General features: G+C 41.1%; 1 protein-coding gene and 1 long non-coding RNA gene across 3 annotated transcripts in view; one reads left to right on the top strand and one right to left on the bottom strand.

The window, feature by feature from the left end:
• LOC125775122 (uncharacterized) overlaps positions 1-20,949 on the top strand; it is a 75,742-nt gene extending 54,793 nt beyond the window's left edge. Inside the window, exon 2 of one of the 2 annotated variants that reach the window (XM_049445662.1) lies at positions 19,233-20,949. The gene's annotated coding sequence lies outside the window, so the exon portion shown is untranslated. Of the gene's footprint in view, positions 1-9,410; positions 10,127-19,232 lie in introns of those variants that run through there. The other variant, XM_049445654.1, reaches the window with a different exon arrangement.
• Positions 1,282-21,647, bottom strand: LOC125760507 (uncharacterized). Its single transcript, XR_007418013.1, has 3 exons — positions 21,460-21,647; positions 6,304-6,731; positions 1,282-1,383 (listed from the first exon to the last, which is right to left on the bottom strand). It is a non-coding gene; the product is annotated as an uncharacterized LOC125760507 (long non-coding RNA).
• Between the last annotated feature and the right edge of the window lie 1,235 nt (positions 21,648-22,882).

Here is a 22,882-nt window from a genome sequence, read left to right as displayed (position 1 = left end):
CGCTTTACAATTTTCAATTGCAGTTAAATTTACACTAACTTGAAATATTTTTTCCGATAGTTCACGCACACTTGATTCACTTATCGATTAATAATATTTTTAATGCTAGTCACTTAACTTACAGACTCAGAATCAGCAACGAACGAACCGACATCATCATCCAGTCCAGATGAACTCTGATCGCTTCTATGGTATGCAGCAGGTTGTGGGTTGTTCAATCCTCCTTCGGGCGGAAACGTCCAATCTTCAGGTGATCCTTTTTGATGTGTTGTTCTACTGGGGGCCTTCAGTTTGATTCGAGAGAGATGTCCCGAACTCGTTCCACTCCGTTGATGCAGGATGGATTTGTCCTCACTTATTTGAAGATGATTTTCACAACACGACACGACTGCTTTAACTACCGAGCGTTGTGCAGGTTTGATATTATATTAACGCCTCACTTTTATCAGGTCCCTATTCGGGCGCCAGTTAAGTTTCGGACGAATGATGAGCGGATGAAATAATTGTTAACGCGTCGAGTGCCGATTACTGAATGTTGGTTTATTGCCTTTACAGCCAATAATTGGGTGGATGGAGGAAGGGAGGGAACGGAGGTGTACCGAACTGCGACGACGTCAGAATTGTATCGATGCACTAGTTCTGCCGAATAGCAATTTTGTTGCTAATCGGTTTTATGCTGTCCGTGCATTTGCATGCGGTCGGAAACAGCAACGGACATCGATGTTGCTGACATCGATATTGCTGACGATGACGTTGACTCTTAACTCTCGCTCTTTGAAGTCACTGGAGACTGTCGGCTGTCAAATGTCACTATTGAAGGATCGTGACGCGTCAACCGCTTTGTGCTTTTCAAATCACATCGAAGTATCGACTGGAGCAGTTTGTAGGAATTTTCCGAAATTGCGTGGTGTTGCGTCTTTAGCTTTCGTGCATTTCCTTTTCAAAGTAGACCAATACCAACGGTACAATGCAGAATCTCGGAATTGTGGATCAATGGAAGAGTAAGTGCATGAAAAGTGTGTCAATTTTGCAGGTATCAGCATTTTCTTCTTACGCGTTTCTTCCTCTTTTCATTACTCCCTGCAGAAAATGTAGATTATTTACCGTGTATAGTCTGCAAAAAACAATTACGCTTTCCATGTCCGTGGTGCACGTTGCATTCTAATCCCCTCGGAAGATGCTTGGCGTTTAGACAAAAGAATGGCGTAAGGCATCCGTGGACGCTTGTTTCACTGGCGACCACACAACTAACATACGCAATGGTTTCCCCTTTCAGCGATACCGGCACTACCACTGCTCCAAAAACGAAAACGATGGTGCTACATCAAGCAAAATTGACCAATTGACAGAGCCATAAGGGGAAGCGTCCATCATTTCCGAAACCTGCTAAATCTGTTTTGCTCAAATCCGCGATGTATAAATGTTTGGTAGTTAATAAATCGAAATTCGCAATGTATGTTGTAGTGTTCTCTGTATTTAATTATGAACCAGAAAATATTGTATATTTCAACATACAGGTGCTTCGTGCATTTATTAGTTTGCCCGGTGACGGTTACAATTGAACTGCTGCCGATCCATCCAAGCTAATCCTTTATCCCCCAAGTCCCCAGTTTACATCTCGCTTTCAAAGAGTTGGTTTTACGTTCATCTCCAGTCCTTAGAGTTTGCCCTGTTTGCCTTTCATATCCGTTAGCAAACCAATTACATTTGTATTAGGCGGGTGGTGCTGCATTATGCCCTGGAACGTTTTGTGCGGCCGCTATAGCGAAGGAAATCTGTCGATAGCATCGGCAATACTCTACATCCCTCACCTAGCCCCATCAAGCTAGCGATTTTCAACGATTCCAGAATTCCAGCTTCGCAATGTTTGGCTGTTTTGAAAGGGCGCGGGAATGAATCTACTTAGACGTTGTCCTCATTATCCTTCGGCTGATGCAGTTTAATTAGTGTTCAATTCTACCACACTTCCTTTTTTGAGGAGTAAATTAGAACACTTGATGTGCAGTTCGGGAAGGAGTGACGAGACACCCGGATTGCACAGCATGTTCCAACATTTGGAACGCACCCGGTACGCACATCCCGGCGGATAGCTTGCGAACAAGCCAACATTTGTTCGAGGAAGTTTCGATTTATCGCACCAGAGGTTTGGCTTCAGCTTCATAGCTCTAGCACCGATAGCGACCTGAAAATTAGGTGCTGGTGCTACTTCCGGAGCAGCACGTACTGACACTGACACGTGCAGATGTGGGGCATTTTTCCAGGCGTTCTTCAAATGACTGTCAGGACAGAAAATGTGGTTAAACTTATGGTTTCACACTGTTATCTCTGCAGGCTACTAACTGTTTATGGTTTTTGGTCCCATTTTCACAATTATATTACACAAAGATTGTATTATTTTTGATAAAAAGTTTTGTCAAAAATAACTGCAACTACATTTGCTACTATTTGTCAACTAACTTTTTCTATCATCTCATCAACAGTTTGCGCATACAACTCGGGCAAATCGCACCAAATCGCACCACTACCCGGTCGTAAATACTACTCTGCACTACTCTGCAAATGAACTCTACACCGACCAGCACCTATAGTAAAAGCTTCCACTACCAGCAGTATAGTACCATCCAGAACCATCGGAACCAAATTATCATCGGCAGCAGCACTGGCACCACTCCCTCCTGTAACACAAAGCATAAGCAAACATCCTGTGATTATCAAACGACATAAAATTTACCGACCAGCACTTACGATGAAAACTTGCAGCACTGTTCCGTCCCAGGCATCTTGCAGTACTATACCATCAGGCAACCATCCAGCCAACCATCTAGTTTCTGCAGCACCACACTCTTCTGTAGAGGAAGATATGAACAATCCAGCTATTTTAAAACCCGGAAAACTCTACAGACCAAAGCTTATCATCAGTAATACTTCCCTGATTACTTCAGCAAAGGTCGCGCCCCCGGCATCATGCAGTACACCACTTTCCACCACCGCTACAGCAACACCTGATCCAATCCCAGAGAGTGCAAAAGTTAACAGCAAGGTTCTGGATGGAATATCGAGAATCGAAGGAATGTCCGGAGTGATGATGAAGTCGATGTCGCTTTTATGGCCTGAGCTAAGTTATTGCACTGACCATAAAAGGAAATCTGTGAATACAAAGGAGCAGCAAATATCAATACACACATCATCAATTGAAATTCCAATTATTGCATCCGCAGATCAACTAAAACGGTTTAATGAGCAGCTGCAGGAAGAACCATATTTTCACCAACTTTCTGATACCCAAAGTGCCGGAAAGAAGTTAGCAAAGAATCTCATGCATGACGCTTTCGTCAAACTTTTTAAGAGAGAATTAGTAGTGCAATGCAGCTGGCGAGGGCAAGCTAAACAAGGAACAAAGGTCAGGATCGATGAAAACACTCATCTTTTGCGACTGTGTAGAGATTGGCGAAGACGCCGGATTCAAGGTTGCGAGCGAAGATGTCGAAAGGTTTTTTTTAAAACTAAGTTATATAACGCGAAAAGTTGCGTAAATATCGACAAGCGGGTGATTAAAAGCTTTAAAAAAAATTAGTCACATACGTGTAAGCAAAGTTCCTGAATGAATTATTTACTTTTTTGTCATTGTTATCATTACATTGAATTGTTGGTTTTTTGTTCGGTTTACAAAACCTGAACTTATTAAAACAAGGAGTTAATTGATACTACTTCATATTAGTCATGTTATGTATTATAAATTACTGTATAAATATAATTTTACATGCAATTTAATGAATGGAAGTTGATACCAAATTTAATTTCTAGCTAAACTGTGTTACAAATCAAAAGGGAAATTAAAATAGAATAACTACGTGAAAGCAATAGCTTTTTAGGGTAACATTTAGTTTCACTTACCTCAAATACTATCGTTTTTTTTATCGAGGAACGAACCTTCATAGTGACACACCTTCCAGAAGGGAAGGCCAGCTTTGCTGGAAGCACCACACTACCAGCTACCTAAAAAGAGATAAATTTGTATACTAGTGAAGGTTCCTTTCAATAGCTCGTTGTAACTCGTTTATTTTTACTTAATCGAATCGAAGTGTATGCAACAGAGGAAAGAACACTGTTGTATGTAACACGCCGGTATTTTGTACATGAGTATGTCCGATGACGAAAAAATCGACTCCGGATCATCCTCGCTAAAACGAATAAATGTAAAAAATAAATGTAAATTGTATTCATACTGTTTTCCTTGTATCGTAAAATTGTCATTTCTTTGAATGCCACTCAAAAATTTTACTATTCTGTTGCCCTTCGTCAAAATCCATTCGTCACTAGGCAATGGTCGTAGAGCAAAATCGGAGGCCAAAAAAATGCCTTTCCCGTTTGTGGTCAAGTGCGGATAGCGACTGTTCGTGCTACTACTTGCCACCCCCAATGCAGATCGTTCTTCTGAACGTGCTGCAGCTTGAATCCTACACCGAAAGCCTGATCGAACCGACTTCTTAATAATTTGCAGGAGATGTTCAAAACAGTACGTAGAAAACCCGTTTAGTGGTCCGTACTTCAAAACGTCCTGAACAATGTGCTGGAGGTTATGTACGTTACTCGTAACGTTCTGACGACCTTAAATCTCCCCATACTGCTGAACAAAAGTGTTCATAAATTCAGCTGCACGTCCCCAATGGTTGCGATGAAATGAGGACGAAAATATAGTCAAAGCTCAAAAATAAAGCAAGAAGTGACTATATGCTTTCTTGCTTAAAAATTCCTCTATCAGCACTGGACTGACGTAATGAAGGTACGATCGAAATTCCGAACCCTTCCAAAACCGTATCACATCCAACCCTTTTTTTGCGATTAATCTCAGAGGGAAGTTGCACGGTGGTAAGGAATTTCGATATCCATTGTTTTGCTGCAGAAGACAAGTTAGGAAAACCGGGATACATGTTTTCAAAAAAACGTAGTAGGTGTCGACGGGTCACCCCAAGATCGCATGAATGTAGGCGATCGCTCGTTGGCACGTTCTCCACTATGTTGAACCCCGGTAAGTCCTCTAAGGGTGAGCGCCATAGTTGGTGATGACCCGGACATTCCCTAGCTCGAAATCCTACATCGGTTCGTACAGGTGCAACAACGGTGTCGAAAATCATTTGGTGTGAATAATATTCCCCGACGCAGGATACCTTGTCAAATTGGTGATATCAGTTCGAAAATCTGTAAAAAAATTATTAGTGCCGGTTTGGTATGATTCTGCGATTACAGAATCGGAAAACAGAATGTTCGTGTAAATTCAGGGTACCGTTGGTGCTACTTTCCTACGCATTCTTCTAGCCTCGCGCATAGTAAAACGATTTATGGTTTGTATTTTTTTTATTTCATATTGGTCATTCATATTGGAAATGGGTTATATGTTGCTAAACTTTTCCCTGCTGTTGCGCATTCCACGACCATGTATTTCTAATTTCTCTTCCGGCACTTGAAATTCACTTAGATCTAGTCTTTTATTCCTTCCCTCTTTTTTGTATTCTTTCGTCTATCATATTCTAGGATATTGTAGAATAAACCGAAGGTCCTACCACCATCAGGGGTCATCGACCCCCATCTTAGATTTAGGATTTTTTTATCTTTTTTATGAACCCTAAACCACTTTTTTCAAATTCAAATATCAAATTTTAAAATTTTTGTTTAACGGTTTTAGCTTGCTCGCTCTCGAAGTCACTGGAGACTGTCGGCTGTCAAATGTCACTATTGAAGGATCGTGACGCGTCAACCGCTTTGTGCTTTTCAAATCACATCGAAGTATCGACTGGAGCAGTTTGTAGGAATTTTCCGAAATTGCGTGGTGTTGCGTCTTTAGCTTTCGTGCATTTCCTTTTCAAAGTAGACCAATACCAACGCTACAATGCAGAATCTCGGAATTGTGGATCAATGGAAGAGTAAGTGCATGAAAAGTGTGTCAATTTTGCAGGTATCAGCATTTTCTTCTTACGCGTTTCTTCCTCTTTTCATTACTCCCTGCAGAAAATGTAGATTATTTACCGTGTATAGTCTGCAAAAAACAATTACGCTTTCCATGTCCGTGGTGCACGTTGCATTCTAATCCCCTCGGAAGATGCTTGGCGTTTAGACAAAAGAATGGCGTAAGGCATCCGTGGACGCTTGTTTCACTGGCGACCACACAACTAACATACGCAATGGTTTCCCCTTTCAGCGATACCGGCACTACCACTGCTCCAAAAACGAGAACGATGGTGCTACATCAAGCAAAATTGACCAATTGACAGAGCCATAAGGGGAAGCGTCCATCATTTCCGAAACCCGCTAAATCTGTTTTGCTCAAATCCGCGATGTATAAATGTTTGCTAGTTAATAAATCGAAATTCGCAATGTATGTTGTAGTGTTCTCTGTATTTAATTATGAACCAGAAAATATTGTATATTTCAACATACAGGTGCTTCGTACATTTATTAGTTTGCCCGGTGACGATTACAATTGAACTGCTGCCCATCCATCCAAGCTAATCCTTTATCCCCCAAGTCCCCAGTTTACATCTCGCTTTCAAAGAGTTGGTTTTATGTTCATCTCCAGTCCTTAGTGTTTGCCCTGTTTGCCTTTCATATCCGTTAGCAAACCAATTACATTTGTATTAGGCGGGTGGTGCTGCATTATGCCCTGGAACGTTTTGTGCGGCCGCTATAGCGAAGGAAATCTGTCGATAGCATCGGCAATACTCGTTATCCCTCACCTAGCCCCATCAAGCTAGCTATTTTCAACGATTCCAGAATTCCAGCTTCGCAATGTTTGGCTGTTTTGAAAGGGCGCGGGAATGAATCTACTTAGACGTTGTCCTCATTATCCTTCGGCTGATGCAGTTTAATTAGTGTTCAATTCTACCACACTTCCTTTTTTGAGGAGTAAATTAGAACACTTGATGTGCAGTTCGGGAAGGAGTGACGAGACACCCGGATTGCACAGCATGTTCCAACATTTGGAACGCACCCGGTACGCACATCCCGGCGGATAGCTTGCGAACAAGCCAAAATTTATTCGAGGAAGTTTCGATTTATCGCACCGGAGGTTTGGCTTCAGCTTCATAGCTCTAGCACCGATAGCGACCTGAAAATTAGGTGCTGGTGCTACTTCCGGAGCAGCACGTACTGACACTGACACGTGCAGATGTGGGGAATTTTTCCAGGCGTTCTTCAAATGACTGTCAGGACAGAAAATGTGGTTAAACTTATGGTTTCACACTGTTATCTCTGCAGGCTACTAACTGTTTATGGTTTTTGGTCCCATTTTCACAATTATATTACACAAAGATTGTATTATTTTTGATAAAAAGTTTTGTCAAAAATAACTGCAACTACATTTGCTACTATTTGTCAACTAACTTTTTCTATCATCTCATCAACAGTTTGCGCATACAACTCGGGCAAATCGCACCAAATCGCACCACTACCCGGTCGTAAATACTACTCTGCACTACTCTGCAAATGAACTCTACACCGACCAGCACCTATAGTAAAAGCTTCCACTACCAGCAGTATAGTACCATCCAGAACCATCGGAACCAAATTATCATCGGCAGCAGCACTGGCACCACTCCCTCCTGTAACACAAAGCATAAGCAAACATCCTGTGATTATCAAACGACATAAAATTTACCGACCAGCACTTACGATGAAAACTTGCAGCACTGTTCCGTCCCAGGCATCTTGCAGTACTATACCATCAGGCAACCATCCAGCCAATCATCTAGTTTCTGCAGCACCTCACTCTTCTGTAAAGGAAGATATGAACAATCCAGCTATTTTAAAACCCGGAAAACTCTACAGACCAAAGCTTATCATCAGTAATACTTCCCTGATTACTTCAGCAAAGGTCGCGCCCCTGGCATCATGCAGTACACCACTTTCCACCACCGCTACAGCAACACCTGATCCAATCCCAGAGAGTGCAAAAGTTAACAGCAAGGTTCTGGATGGAATATCGAGAATCGAAGGAATGTCCGGAGTGATGATGAAGTCGATGTCGCTTTTATGGCCTGAGCTAAGTTATTGCACTGACCATAAAAGGAAATCTGTGAATACAAAGGAGCAGCAAATATCTATACACACATCATCAGTTGAAATTCCAATTATTGCATCCGAAGATCAACTAAAACGGTTCAATGAGCAGCTGCAGGAAGAACCATATTTTCACCAACTTTCTGATACCCAAAGTGCCGGAAAGAAGTTAGCAAAGAATCTCATGCATGACGCTTTCGTAAACTTTTTAAGAGAGAATTAGTAGTGCAATGCAGCTGGCGAGGGCAAGCTAAACAAGGAACAAAGGTCAGGATCGATGAAAACACTCATCTTTTGCGACTGTGTAAAGAGATTGGCGAAGACGCCGGATTCAAGGTTGCGAGCGAAGATGTCCAAAGGTTTTTTAAAACTAAGTTATATAACGCAAAAAGTTGCGTAAATATCGACAAGCGGGTGATTAAAAGCTTTAAAAAAAATTAGTCACATACGTGTAAGCAAAGTTCCTGAATGAATTATTTACTTTTTTGTCATTGTTATCGTTACATTGAATTGTTGGTTTTTTGTTCGGTTTACAAAACCTGAACTTATTAAAACAAGGAGTTAATTGATACTACTTCATATTAGTCATGTTATGTATTATAAATTACTGTATAAATATAATTTTACATGCAATTTAATGAATGGAAGTTGATACCAAATTTAATTTCTAGCTAAACTGTGTTACAAATCAAAAGGGAAATTAAAATAGAATAACTACGTGAAAGCAATAGCTTTTTAGTGTAACATTTAGTTTCACTTACCTCAAATACTATCGTTTTTTTTTTATCGAGGAACGAACCTTCATAGTGACACACCTTCCAGAAGGGAAGGCCAGCTTTGCTGGAAGCACCACACTACCAGCTACCTAAAAAGAGATAAATTTGTATACTAGTGAAGGTTCCTTTCAATAGCTCGTTGTAACTCGTTTATTTTTACTTAATCGAATCGAAGTGTATGCAACAGAGGAAAGAACACTGTTGTATGTAACACGCCGGTATTTTGTACATGAGTATGTCCGATGACGAAAAAATCGACTCCGGATCATCCTCGCTAAAACGAATAAATGTAAAAAATAAATGTAAATTGTATTCATACTGTTTTCCTTGTATCGTAAAATTGTCATTTCTTTGAATGCCACTCAAAAATTTTACTATTCTGTTGCCCTTCGTCAAAATCCATTCGTCACTAGGCAATGGTCGTAGAGCAAAATCGGAGGCCAAAAAAATGCCTTTCCCGTTTGTGGTCAAGTGCGGATAGCGACTGTTCGTGCTCCCCAATGCAGATCGTTCTTCTGAACGTGCTGCAGCTTGAATCCCACACCCAAAGGCTGATCGAACCGACTTCTTAATAATTTGCAGGTGATTTTCAAAACAGTACGTAGAAAACCCGTTTAGTGGTCCGTACTTCAAAACGTCCTGAACAATGTGCTGGAGGTTATGTACGTTACTCGTAACATTCTGACGACCTTAAATCTCCACATACTGCTGAACAAAAGTGTTCATAAATTCAGCTGCACGTCCCCAATGGTTGCGATGAAATGAGGACGAAAATATAGTCAAAGCTCAAAAATAAAGCAAGAAGTGACTATATGCTTTCTCGCTTAAAAATTCCTCTATCAGCACTGGACTGACGTAATGAAGGTACGATCGAAATTCCGAACCCTTCCAAAACCGTATCACATCCAACCCTCTTTTGCGATTAATCTCAGAGGGAAGTTGCACGGTGGTAAGGAATTTCGATATCCATTGTTTTGCTGCAGAAGACAAGTTAGGAAAACCGGGATACATGTTTTCAAAAAAACGTAGTAGGTGTCGACGGGTCACCCCAAGATCGCATGAATGTAGGCGATCGCTCGTTGGCACGTTCTCCACTATGTTGAACCCCGGTAAGTCCTCTAAGGGTGAGCGCCATAGTTGGTGATGACCCGGACATTCCCTAGCTCGAAATCCTACATCGGTTCGTACGGGTGCAACAACGGTGTCGAAAATCATTTGGTGTGAATAATATTCCCCGACGCAGGATACCTTGTCAAATTGGTGATATCAGTTCGAAAATCTGTAAAAAATTATTAGTGCCGGTTTGGTATGATTCTGCGATTACAGAATCGGAAAACAGAATGTTCGTATAAATTCAGGGTACCGTTGGTGCTACTTTCCTACGCATTCTTCTAGCCTCGCGCATAGTAAAACGATTTATGGTTTGTATTTTTTTTATTTCATATTGGTCATTCATATTGGAAATGGGTTATATGTTGCTAAACTTTTCCCTGCTGTTGCGCATTCCACGACCATGTATTTCTAATTTCTCTTCCGGCACTTGAAATTCACTTAGATCTAGTCTTTTATTCCTTCCCTCTTTTTTGTATTCTTTCGTCTATCATATTCTAGGATATTGTAGAATAAACCGAAGGTCCTACCACCATCAGGGGTCATCGACCTCCATCTTAGATTTAGGATTTTTTTCACTTTTTTATGAACCCTAAACCATTTTTTTCAAATTCAAATATCAAATTTTCAAATTTTTGTTTAACGGTTTTAGCTTGCTCGCTCTTTGAAGTCACTGGAGACTGTCGGCTGTCAAATGTCACTATTGAAGGATCGTGACGCGTCAACCGCTTTGTGCTTTTCAAATCACATCGAAGTATCGACTGGAGCAGTTTGTAGGAATTTTCCGAAATTGCGTAGTGTTGCGTCTTTAGCTTTCGTGCATTTCCTTTTCAAAGTAGACCAATACCAACGGTACAATGCAGAATCTCGGAATTGTGGATCAATGGAAGAGTAAGTGCATGAAAAGTGTGTCAATTTTGCAGGTATCAGCATTTTCTTCTTACGCGTTTCTTCCTCTTTTCATTACTCCCTGCAGAAAATGTAGATTATTTACCGTGTATAGTCTGCAAAAAACAATTACGCTTTCCATGTCCGTGGTGCACGTTGCATTCTAATCCCCTCGGAAGATGCTTGGCGTTTAGACAAAAGAATGGCGTAAGGCATCCGTGGACGCTTGTTTCATTGGCGACCACACAACTAACATACGCAATGGTTTCCCCTTTCAGCGTTACCGGCACTACCACTGCTCCAAAAACGAGAACGAAGGTGCTACATCAAGCAAAATTGACCAATTGACAGAGCCATAAGGGGAAGCGTCCATCATTTCCGAAACCTGCTAAATCTGTTTTGCTCAAATCCGCGATGTATAAATGTTTGGTAGTTAATAAATCGAAATTCGCAATGTATGTTGTAGTGTTCTCTGTATTTAATTATGAACCAGAAAATATTGTATATTTCAACATACAGGTGCTTCGTGCATTTATTAGTTTGCCCGGTGACGGTTACAATTGAACTGCTGCCCATCCATCCAAGCTAATCCTTTATCCCCCAAGTCCCCAGTTTACATCTCGCTTTCAAAGAGTTGGTTTTACGTTCATCTCCAGTCCTTAGAGTTTGCCCTGTTTGCCTTTCATATCCGTTAGCAAACCAATTACATTTGTATTAGGCGGGTGGTGCTGCATTATGCCCTGGAACGTTTTGTGCGGCCGCTATAGCGAAGGAAATCTGTCGATAGCATCGGCAATACTCTACATCCCTCACCTAGCCCCATCAAGCTAGCGATTTTCAACGATTCCAGAATTCCAGCTTCGCAATGTTTGGCTGTTTTGAAAGGGCGCGGGAATGAATCTACTTAGACGTTGTCCTCATTATCCTTCGGCTGATGCAGTTTAATTAGTGTTCAATTCTACCACACTTCCTTTTTTGAGGAGTAAATTAGAACACTTGATGTGCAGTTCGGGAAGGAGTGACGAGACACCCGGATTGCACAGCATGTTCCAACATTTGGAACGCACCCGGTACGCACATCCCGGCGGATAGCTTGCGAACAAGCCAACATTTGTTCGAGGAAGTTTCGATTTATCGCACCGGAGGTTTGGCTTCAGCTTCATAGCTCTAGCACCGATAGCGACCTGAAAATTAGGTGCTGGTGCTACTTCCGGAGCAGCACGTACTGACACTGACACGTGCAGATGTGGGGCATTTTTCCAGGCGTTCTTCAAATGACTGTCAGGACAGAAAATGTGGTTAAACTTATGGTTTCACACTGTTATCTCTGCAGGCTACTAACTGTTTATGGTTTTTGGTCCCATTTTCACAATTATATTACACAAAGATTGTATTATTTTTGATAAAAAGTTTTGTCAAAAATAACTGCAACTACATTTGCTACTATTTGTCAACTAACTTTTTCTATCATCTCATCAACAGTTTGCGCATACAACTCGGGCAAATCGCACCAAATCGCACCACTACCCGGTCGTAAATACTACTCTGCACTACTCTGCAAATGAACTCTACACCGACCAGCACCTATAGTAAAAGCTTCCACTACCAGCAGTATAGTACCATCCAGAACCATCGGAACCAAATTATCATCGGCAGCAGCACTGGCACCACTCCCTCCTGTAACACAAAGCATAAGCAAACATCCTGTGATTATCAAACGACATAAAATTTACCGACCAGCACTTACGATGAAAACTTGCAGCACTGTTCCGTCCCAGGCATCTTGCAGTACTATACCATCAGGCAACCATCCAGCCAACCATCTAGTTTCTGCAGCACCACACTCTTCTGTAGAGGAAGATATGAACAATCCAGCTATTTTAAAACCCGGAAAACTCTACAGACCAAAGCTTATCATCAGTAATACTTCCCTGATTACTTCAGCAAAGGTCGCGCCCCCGGCATCATGCAGTACACCACTTTCCACCAGCGCTACAGCAACACCTGATCCAATCCCAGAGAGTGCAAAAGTTAACAGCAAGGTTCTGGATGGAATATCGAGAATCGAAGGAATGTCCGGAGTGATGATGAAGTCGATGTCGCTTTTATGGCCTGAGCTAAGTTATTGCACTGACCATAAAAGGAAATCTGTGAATACAAAGGAGCAGCAAATATCTATACACACATCATCAGTTGAAATTCCAATTATTGCATCCGAAGATCAACTAAAACGGTTCAATGAGCAGCTGCAGGAAGAACCATATTTTCACCAACTTTCTGATACCCAAAGTGCCGGAAAGAAGTTAGCAAAGAATCTCATGCATGACGCTTTCGTCAAACTTTTTAAGAGAGAATTAGTAGTGCAATGCAGCTGGCGAGGGCAAGCTAAACAAGGAACAAAGGTCAGGATCGATGAAAACACTCATCTTTTGCGACTGTGTAAAGAGATTGGCGAAGACGCCGGATTCAAGGTTGCGAGCGAAGATGTCGAAAGGTTTTTTAAAACTAAGTTATATAACGCAAAAAGTTGCGTAAATATCGACAAGCGGGTGATTAAAAGCTTTAAAAAAAATTAGTCACATACGTGTAAGCAAAGTTCCTGAATGAATTATTTACTTTTTTGTCATTGTTATCGTTACATTGAATTGTTGGTTTTTTGTTCGGTTTACAAAACCTGAACTTATTAAAACAAGGAGTTAATTGATACTACTTCATATTAGTCATGTTATGTATTATAAATTACTGTATAAATATAATTTTACATGCAATTTAATGAATGGAAGTTGATACCAAATTTAATTTCTAGCTAAACTGTGTTACAAATCAAAAGGGAAATTAAAATAGAATAACTACGTGAAAGCAATAGCTTTTTAGTGTAACATTTAGTTTCACTTACCTCAAATACTATCGTTTTTTTTTATCGAGGAACGAACCTTCATAGTGACACACCTTCCAGAAGGGAAGGCCAGCTTTGCTGGAAGCACCACACTACCAGCTACCTAAAAAGAGATAAATTTGTATACTAGTGAAGGTTCCTTTCAATAGCTCGTTGTAACTCGTTTATTTTTACTTAATCGAATCGAAGTGTATGCAACAGAGGAAAGAACACTGTTGTATGTAACACGCCGGTATTTTGTACATGAGTATGTCCGATGACGAAAAAATCGACTCCGGATCATCCTCGCTAAAACGAATAAATGTAAATTGTATTCATACTGTTTTCCTTGTATCGTAAAATTGTCATTTCTTTGAATGCCACTCAAAAATTTTACTATTCTGTTGCCCTTCGTCAAAATCCATTCGTCACTAGGCAATGGTCGTAGAGCAAAATCGGAGGCCAAAAAAATGCCTTTCCCGTTTGTGGTCAAGTGCGGATAGCGACTGTTCGTGCTACTACTTGCCACCCCCAATGCAGATCGTTCTTCTGAACGTGCTGCAGCTTGAATCCTACACCGAAAGCCTGATCGAACCGACTTCTTAATAATTTGCAGGAGATGTTCAAAACAGTACGTAGAAAACCCGTTTAGTGGTCCGTACTTCAAAACGTCCTGAACAATGTGCTGGAGGTTATGTACGTTACTCGTAACGTTCTGACGACCTTAAATCTCCCCATACTGCTGAACAAAAGTGTTCATAAATTCAGCTGCACGTCCCCAATGGTTGTGATGAAATGAGCACGAAAATATAGTCAAAGCTAAAAAATAAAGCAAGAAGTGACTATATGCTTTCTCGCTTAAAAATTCCTCTATCAGCACTGGACTGACGTAATGAAGGTACGATCGAAATTCCGAACCCTTCCAAAACCGTATCACATCCAACCCTTTTTTTGCGATTAATCTCAGAGGGAAGTTGCACGGTGGTAAGGAATTTCGATATCCATTGTTTTGCTGCAGAAGACAAGTTAGGAAAACCGGGATACATGTTTTCAAAAAAACGTAGTAGGTGTCGACGGGTCACCCCAAGATCGCATGAATGTAGGCGATCGCTCGTTGGCACGTTCTCCACTATGTTGAACCCCGGTAAGTCCTCTAAGGGTGAGCGCCATAGTTGGTGATGACCCGGACATTCCCTAGCTCGAAATCCTACATCGGTTCGTACAGGTGCAACAACGGTGTCGAAAATCATTTGGTGTGAATAATATTCCCCGACGCAGGATACCTTGTCAAATTGGTGATATCAGTTCGAAAATCTGTAAAAAATTATTAGTGCCGGTTTGGTATGATTCTGCGATTACAGAATCGGAAAACAGAATGTTCGTGTAAATTCAGGGTACCGTTGGTGCTACTTTCCTACGCATTCTTCTAGCCTCGCGCATGGTAACACGATTTATGGTTTGTATTTTTTTTATTTCATATTGGTCATTCATATTGGAAATGGGTTATATGTTGCTAAACTTTTCCCTGCTGTTGCGCATTCCACGACCATGTATTTCTAATTTCTCTTCCGGCACTTGAAATTCACTTAGATCTAGTCTTTTATTCCTTCCCTCTTTTTTGTATTCTTTCGTCTATCATATTCTAGGATATTGTAGAATAAACCGAAGGTCCTACCACCATCAGGGGTCATCGACCTCCATCTTAGATTTAGGATTTTTTTCACTTTTTTATGAACCCTAAACCATTTTTTTCAAATTCAAATATCAAATTTTCAAATTTTTGTTTAACGGCTTTAGCTTGCTCGCTCTTTGAAGTCACTGGAGACTGTCGGCTGTCAAATGTCACTATTGAAGGATCGTGACGCGTCAACCGCTTTGTGCTTTTCAAATCACATCGAAGTATCGACTGGAGCAGTTTGTAGGAATTTTCCGAAATTGCGTGGTGTTGCGTCTTTAGCTTTCGTGCATTTCCTTTTCAAAGTAGACCAATACCAACGGTACAATGCAGAATCTCGGAATTGTGGATCAATGGAAGAGTAAGTGCATGAAAAGTGTGTCAATTTTGCAGGTATCAGCATTTTCTTCTTACGCGTTTCTTCCTCTTTTCATTACTCCCTGCAGAAAATGTAGATTATTTACCGTGTATAGTCTGCAAAAAACAATTACGCTTTCCATGTCCGTGGTGCACGTTGCATTCTAATCCCCTCGGAAGATGCTTGGCGTTTAGACAAAAGAATGGCGTAAGGCATCCGTGGACACTTGTTTCACTGGCGACCACACAACTAACATACGCAATGGTTTCCTCTTTCAGCGATACCGGCACTACCACTGCTCCAAAAACGAGAACGATGGTGCTACATCAAGCAAAATTGACCAATTGACAGAGCCATAAGGGGAAGCGTCCATCATTTCCGAAACCTGCTAAATCTGTTTTGCTCAAATCCGCGATGTATAAATGTTTGGTAGTTAATAAATCGAAATTCGCAATGTATGTTGTAGTGTTCTCTGTATTTAATTATGAACCAGAAAATATTGTATATTTCAACATACAGGTGCTTCGTGCATTTATTAGTTTGCCCGGTGACGGTTACAATTGAACTGCTGCCCATCCATCCAAGCTAATCCTTTATCCCCCAAGTCCCCAGTTTACATCTCGCTTTCAAAGAGTTGGTTTTACGTTCATCTCCAGTCCTTAGAGTTTGCCCTGTTTGCCTTTCATATCCGTTAGCAAACCAATTACATTTGTATTAGGCGGGTGGTGCTGCATTATGCCCTGGAACGTTTTGTGCGGCCGCTATAGCGAAGGAAATCTGTCGATAGCATCGGCAATACTCTACATCCCTCACCTAGCCCCATCAAGCTAGCGATTTTCAACGATTCCAGAATTCCAGCTTCGCAATGTTTGGCTGTTTTGAAAGGGCGCGGGAATGAATCTACTTAGACGTTGTCCTCATTATCCTTCGGCTGATGCAGTTTAATTAGTGTTCAATTCTACCACACTTCCTTTTTTGAGGAGTAAATTAGAACACTTGATGTGCAGTTCGGGAAGGAGTGACGAGACACCCGGATTGCACAGCATGTTCCAACATTTGGAACGCACCCGGTGGTACGCACATCCCGGCGGATAGCTTGCGAACAAGCCAACATTTGTTCGAGGAAGTTTCGATTTATCGCACCAGAGGTTTGGCTTCAGCTTCATAGCTCTAGCACCGATAGCGACCTGAAAATTAGGTGCTGGTGCTACTTCCGGAGCAGCACGTACTGACACTGACACGTGCAGATGTGGGGCATTTTTCCAGGCGTTCTTCAAATGACTGTCAGGACAGAAAATGTGGTTAAACTTATGGTTTCACACTGTTATCTCTGCAGGCTACTAACTGTTTATGGTTTTTGGTCCCATTTTCACAATTATATTACACAAAGATTGTATTATTTTTGATAAAAAGTTTTGTCAAAAATAACTGCAACTACATTTGCTACTATTTGTCAACTAACTTTTTCTATCATCTCATCAACAGTTTGCGCATACAACTCGGGCAAATCGCACCAAATCGCACCACTACCCGATCGTAAATACTACTCTGCACTACTCTGCAAATGAACTCTACACCGACCAGCACCTACAGTAAAAGCTTCTACTACCAGCAGTATATTACCATCCAGAACCATCGGAACCAAATTATCATCGGCAGCAGCACTGGCACCACTCCCTCCTGTAACACAAAGCATAAGCAAACATCCTGTGATTATCAAACGACATAAAATTTACCGACCAGCACTTACGATGAAAACTTGCAGCACTGTTCCGTCCCAGGCATCTTGCAGTACTATACCATCAGGCAACCATCCAGCCAACCATCTAGTTTCTGCAGCACCACACTCTTCTGTAGAGGAAGATATGAACAATCCAGCTATTTTAAAACCCGGAAAACTCTACAGACCAAAGCTTATCATCAGTAATACTTCCCTGATTACTTCAGCAAAGGTCGCGCCCCCGGCATCATGCAGTACACCACTTTCCACCACTGCTACAGCAACACCTGATCCAATCCCAGAGAGTGCAAAAGTTAACAGCAAGGTTCTGGATGGAATATCGAGAATCGAAGGAATGTCCGGAGTGATGATGAAGTCGATGTCGCTTTTATGGCCTGAGCTAAGTTATTGCACTGACCATAAAAGGAAATCTGTGAATACAAAGGAGCAGCAAATATCAATACACACATCATCAATTGAAATTCCAATTATTGCATCCGCAGATCAACTAAAACGGTTTAATGAGCAGCTGCAGGAAGAACCATATTTTCACCAACTTTCTGATACCCAAAGTGCCGGAAAGAAGTTAGCAAAGAATCTCATGCATGAAGCTTTCGTCAAACTTTTTAAGAGAGAATTAGTAGTGCAATGCAGCTGGCGAGGGCAAGCTAAACAAGGAACAAAGGTCAGGATCGATGAAAACACTCATCTTTTGCGACTGTGTAGAGATTGGCGAAGACGCCGGATTCAAGGTTGCGAGCGAAGATGTCGAAAGGTTTTTTTTAAAACTAAGTTATATAACGCGAAAAGTTGCGTAAATATCAACAAGGGGGTGATTAAAAGCTTAAAAAAAATTAGTCACATACGTGTAAACAAAGTTCCTGAATGAATTATTTACTTTTTTGTCATTGTTATCGTTACATTGAATTGTTGGTTTTTTGTTCGGTTTACAAAACCTGAACCTGAACCTGAAACAAGGAGTTAATTGATACTACTTTATATTAGTCATGTTATGTATTATAAATTACTGTATAAATATAATTTTACATGCAATTTAATGAATGGAAGTTGATACCAAATTTAATTTCTAGCTAAACTGTGTTACAAATCAAAAGGGAAATTAAAATAGAATAACTACGTGAAAGCAATAGCTTTTTAGTGTAACATTTAGTTTCACTTACCTCAAATACTATCGTTTTTTTTTTATCGAGGAACGAACCTTCATAGTGACACACCTTCCAGAAGGGAAGGCCAGCTTTGCTGGAAGCACCACACTACCAGCTACCTAAAAAGAGATAAATTTGTATACTAGTGAAGGTTCCTTTCAATAGCTCGTTGTAACTCGTTTATTTTTACTTAATCGAATCGAAGTGTATGCAACAGAGGAAAGAACACTGTTGTATGTAACACGCCGGTATTTTGTACATGAGTATGTCCGATGACGAAAAAATCGACTCCGGATCATCCTCGCTAAAACGAATAAATGTAAAAAATAAATGTAAATTGTATTCATACTGTTTTCCTTGTATCGTAAAATTGTCATTTCTTTGAATGCCACTCAAAAATTTTACTATTCTGTTGCCCTTCGTCAAAATCCATTCGTCACTAGGCAATGGTCGTAGAGCAAAATCGGAGGCCAAAAAAATGCCTTTCCCGTTTGTGGTCAAGTGCGGATAGCGACTGTTCGTGCTCCCCAATGCAGATCGTTCTTCTGAACGTGCTGCAGCTTGAATCCCACACCGAAAGCCTGATCGAACCGACTTCTTAATAATTTGCAGGTGATTTTCAAAACAGTACGTAGAAAACCCGTTTAGTGGTCCGTACTTCAAAACGTCCTGAACAATGTGCTGGAGGTTATGTACGTTACTCGTAACATTCTGACGACCTTAAATCTCCACATACTGCTGAACAAAAGTGTTCATAAATTCAGCTGCACGTCCCCAATGGTTGCGATGAAATGAGGACGAAAATATAGTCAAAGCTCAAAAATAAAGCAAGAAGTGACTATATGCTTTCTCGCTTAAAAATTCCTCTATCAGCACTGGACTGACGTAATGAAGGTACGATCGAAATTCCGAACCCTTCCAAAACCGTATCACATCCAACCCTCTTTTGCGATTAATCTCAGAGGGAAGTTGCACGGTGGTAAGGAATTTCGATATCCATTGTTTTGCTGCAGAAGACAAGTTAGGAAAACCGGGATACATGTTTTCAAAAAAACGTAGTAGGTGTCGACGGGTCACCCCAAGATCGCATGAATGTAGGCGATCGCTCGTTGGCACGTTCTCCACTATGTTGAACCCCGGTAAGTCCTCTAAGGGTGAGCGCCATAGTTGGTGATGACCCGGACATTCCCTAGCTCGAAATCCTACATCGGTTCGTACGGGTGCAACAACGGTGTCGAAAATCATTTGGTGTGAATAATATTCCCCGACGCAGGATACCTTGTCAAATTGGTGATATCAGTTCGAAAATCTGTAAAAAAATTATTAGTGCCGGTTTGGAATGATTCTGCGATTACAGAATCGGAAAACAGAATGTTCGTGTAAATTCAGGGTACCGTTGGTGCTACTTTCCTACGCATTCTTCTAGCCTCGCGCATGGTAACACGATTTATGGTTTGTATTTTTTTTATTTCATATTGGTCATTCATATTGGAAATGGGTTATACATATGTTGCTAAACTTTTCCCTGCTGTTGTGCATTCCACGACCATGTATTTCTCTTCCGGCACTTGAAATTCACTTAGATCTAGTCTTTTATTCCTTCCCTCTTTTTTGTATTCTTTCGTCTATCATATTCTAGGATATTGTAGAATAAACCGAAGGTCCTACCACCATCAGGGGTCATCGACCTCCATCTTAGATTTAGGATTTTTTTCACTTTTTTATGAACCCTAAACCACTTTTTTCAAATTCAAATATCAAATTTTCAAATTTTTGTTTAACGGTTTTAGCTTGCTCGCTCTTTGAAGTCACTGGAGACTGTCGGCTGTCAAATGTCACTATTGAAGGATCGTGACGCGTCAACCGCTTTGTGCTTTTCAAATCACATCGAAGTATCGACTGGAGCAGTTTGTAGGAATTTTCCGAAATTGCGTAGTGTTGCGTCTTTAGCTTTCGTGCATTTCCTTTTCAAAGTAGACCAATACCAACGGTACAATGCAGAATCTCGGAATTGTGGATCAGTGGAAGAGTAAGTGCATGAAAAGTGTGTCAATTTTGCAGGTATCAGCATTTTCTTCTTACGCGTTTCTTCCTCTTTTCATTACTCCCTGCAGAAAATGTAGATTATTTACCGTGTATAGTCTGCAAAAAACAATTACGCTTTCCATGTCCGTGGTGCACGTTGCATTCTAATCCCCTCGGAAGATGCTTGGCGTTTAGACAAAAGAATGGCGTAAGGCATCCGTGGACACTTGTTTCACTGGCGACCACACAACTAACATACGCAATGGTTTCCTCTTTCAGCGATACCGGCACTACCACTGCTCCAAAAACGAGAACGATGGTGCTACTTCAAGCAAAATTGACCAATTGACAGAGCCATAAGGGGAAGCGTCCATCATTTCCGAAACCTGCTAAATCTGTTTTGCTCAAATCCGCGATGTATAAATGTTTGGTAGTTAATAAATCGAAATTCGCAATGTATGTTGTAGTGTTCTCTGTATTTAATTATGAACCAGAAAATATTGTATATTTCAACATACAGGTGCTTCGTGCATTTATTAGTTTGCCCGGTGACGGTTACAATTGAACTGCTGCCGATCCATCCAAGCTAATCCTTTATCCCCCAAGTCCCCAGTTTACATCTCGCTTTCAAAGAGTTGGTTTTACGTTCATCTCCAGTCCTTAGAGTTTGCCCTGTTTGCCTTTCATATCCGTTAGCAAACCAATTACATTTGTATTAGGCGGGTGGTGCTGCATTATGCCCTGGAACGTTTTGTGCGGCCGCTATAGCGAAGGAAATCTGTCGATAGCATCGGCAATACTCTACATCCCTCACCTAGCCCCATCAAGCTAGCGATTTTCAACGATTCCAGAATTCCAGCTTCGCAATGTTTGGCTGTTTTGAAAGGGCGCGGGAATGAATCTACTTAGACGTTGTCCTCATTATCCTTCGGCTGATGCAGTTTAATTAGTGTTCAATTCTACCACACTTCCTTTTTTGAGGAGTAAATTAGAACACTTGATGTGCAGTTCGGGAAGGAGTGACGAGACACCCGGATTGCACAGCATGTTCCAACATTTGGAACGCACCCGGTACGCACATCCCGGCGGATAGCTTGCGAACAAGCCAACATTTGTTCGAGGAAGTTTCGATTTATCGCACCGGAGGTTTGGCTTCAGCTTCATAGCTCTAGCACCGATAGCGACCTGAAAATTAGGTGCTGGTGCTACTTCCGGAGCAGCACGTACTGACACTGACACGTGCAGATGTGGGGCATTTTTCCAGGCGTTCTTCAAATGACTGTCAGGACAGAAAATGTGGTTAAACTTATGGTTTCACACTGTTATCTCTGCAGGCTACTAACTGTTTATGGTTTTTGGTCCCATTTTCACAATTATTTTACACAAAGATTGTATTATTTTTGATAAAAAGTTTTGTCAAAAATAACTGCAACTACATTTGCTACTATTTGTCAACTAACTTTTTCTATCATCTCATCAACAGTTTGCGCATACAACTCGGGCAAATCGCACCAATCCACTACCCGGTCGTAAATACTACTCTGCACTATTCGGGGTTTTCAGCCCACCATAAATTACCGTTTTTGGCAATTCATCGATGTTGTCATGCTGATAAATCCCACCTCTTACCCCAACACAGGTTTGAGAAGGTCGGAATTATCTTTACGATATTTTTAATCTAATAATAATAAGCAAAAAAACAAGTAAGTGGTGACGTCAATATGCATTTTGAAGAATCCGCTGTAATATTCACGCTTCCAAGATGCTTCCAATCTAATTCCACCGAGGAAAAACGGGTCTCATTTCACAACAGTGGTTTTCCCAGGCATGCTTTAGATGGCGCTTCAAAACCAATGAATGGATCTGTTTCATTATGTTTCAGGACTCGGCTGCAACTTGCATATGGCAGTTCCGCTAATACCAATTGGTGGTTTTATTGCACTGCAGTCCGAAGCAGGGAAATGCAATGCATCTGAAATCAGCCACGTTTGATCATTAATGTATGAATCTTGCCGTGTCTTCTTAGCGCTAACAGAAATGGGACAAATTTTTCAAGTGACAAAAACAGGTTGTCAACTGCGGCAAAATAGTTTTTGCCGTAGCCGTGCACACATTTGTACCTTTCAAACATCTGCAATGTGCTAAGTACGCCAGGAAAACTGGTTACGCGGATGTTTGAGAGCATACACAGCGACTAAGCAAGCCAGTAAGTCCCTGCTGGACCTGCTAATGCTTCG

This window comes from Anopheles funestus, chromosome X (assembly GCF_943734845.2).
Source record: "Anopheles funestus chromosome X, idAnoFuneDA-416_04, whole genome shotgun sequence".
Taxonomy (NCBI): Eukaryota; Metazoa; Arthropoda; class Insecta; order Diptera; family Culicidae; genus Anopheles; species Anopheles funestus.
The sequence above is the reverse complement of the archived record's forward strand: the minus strand, read 5'-3'. Positions and strand labels throughout refer to the sequence as shown.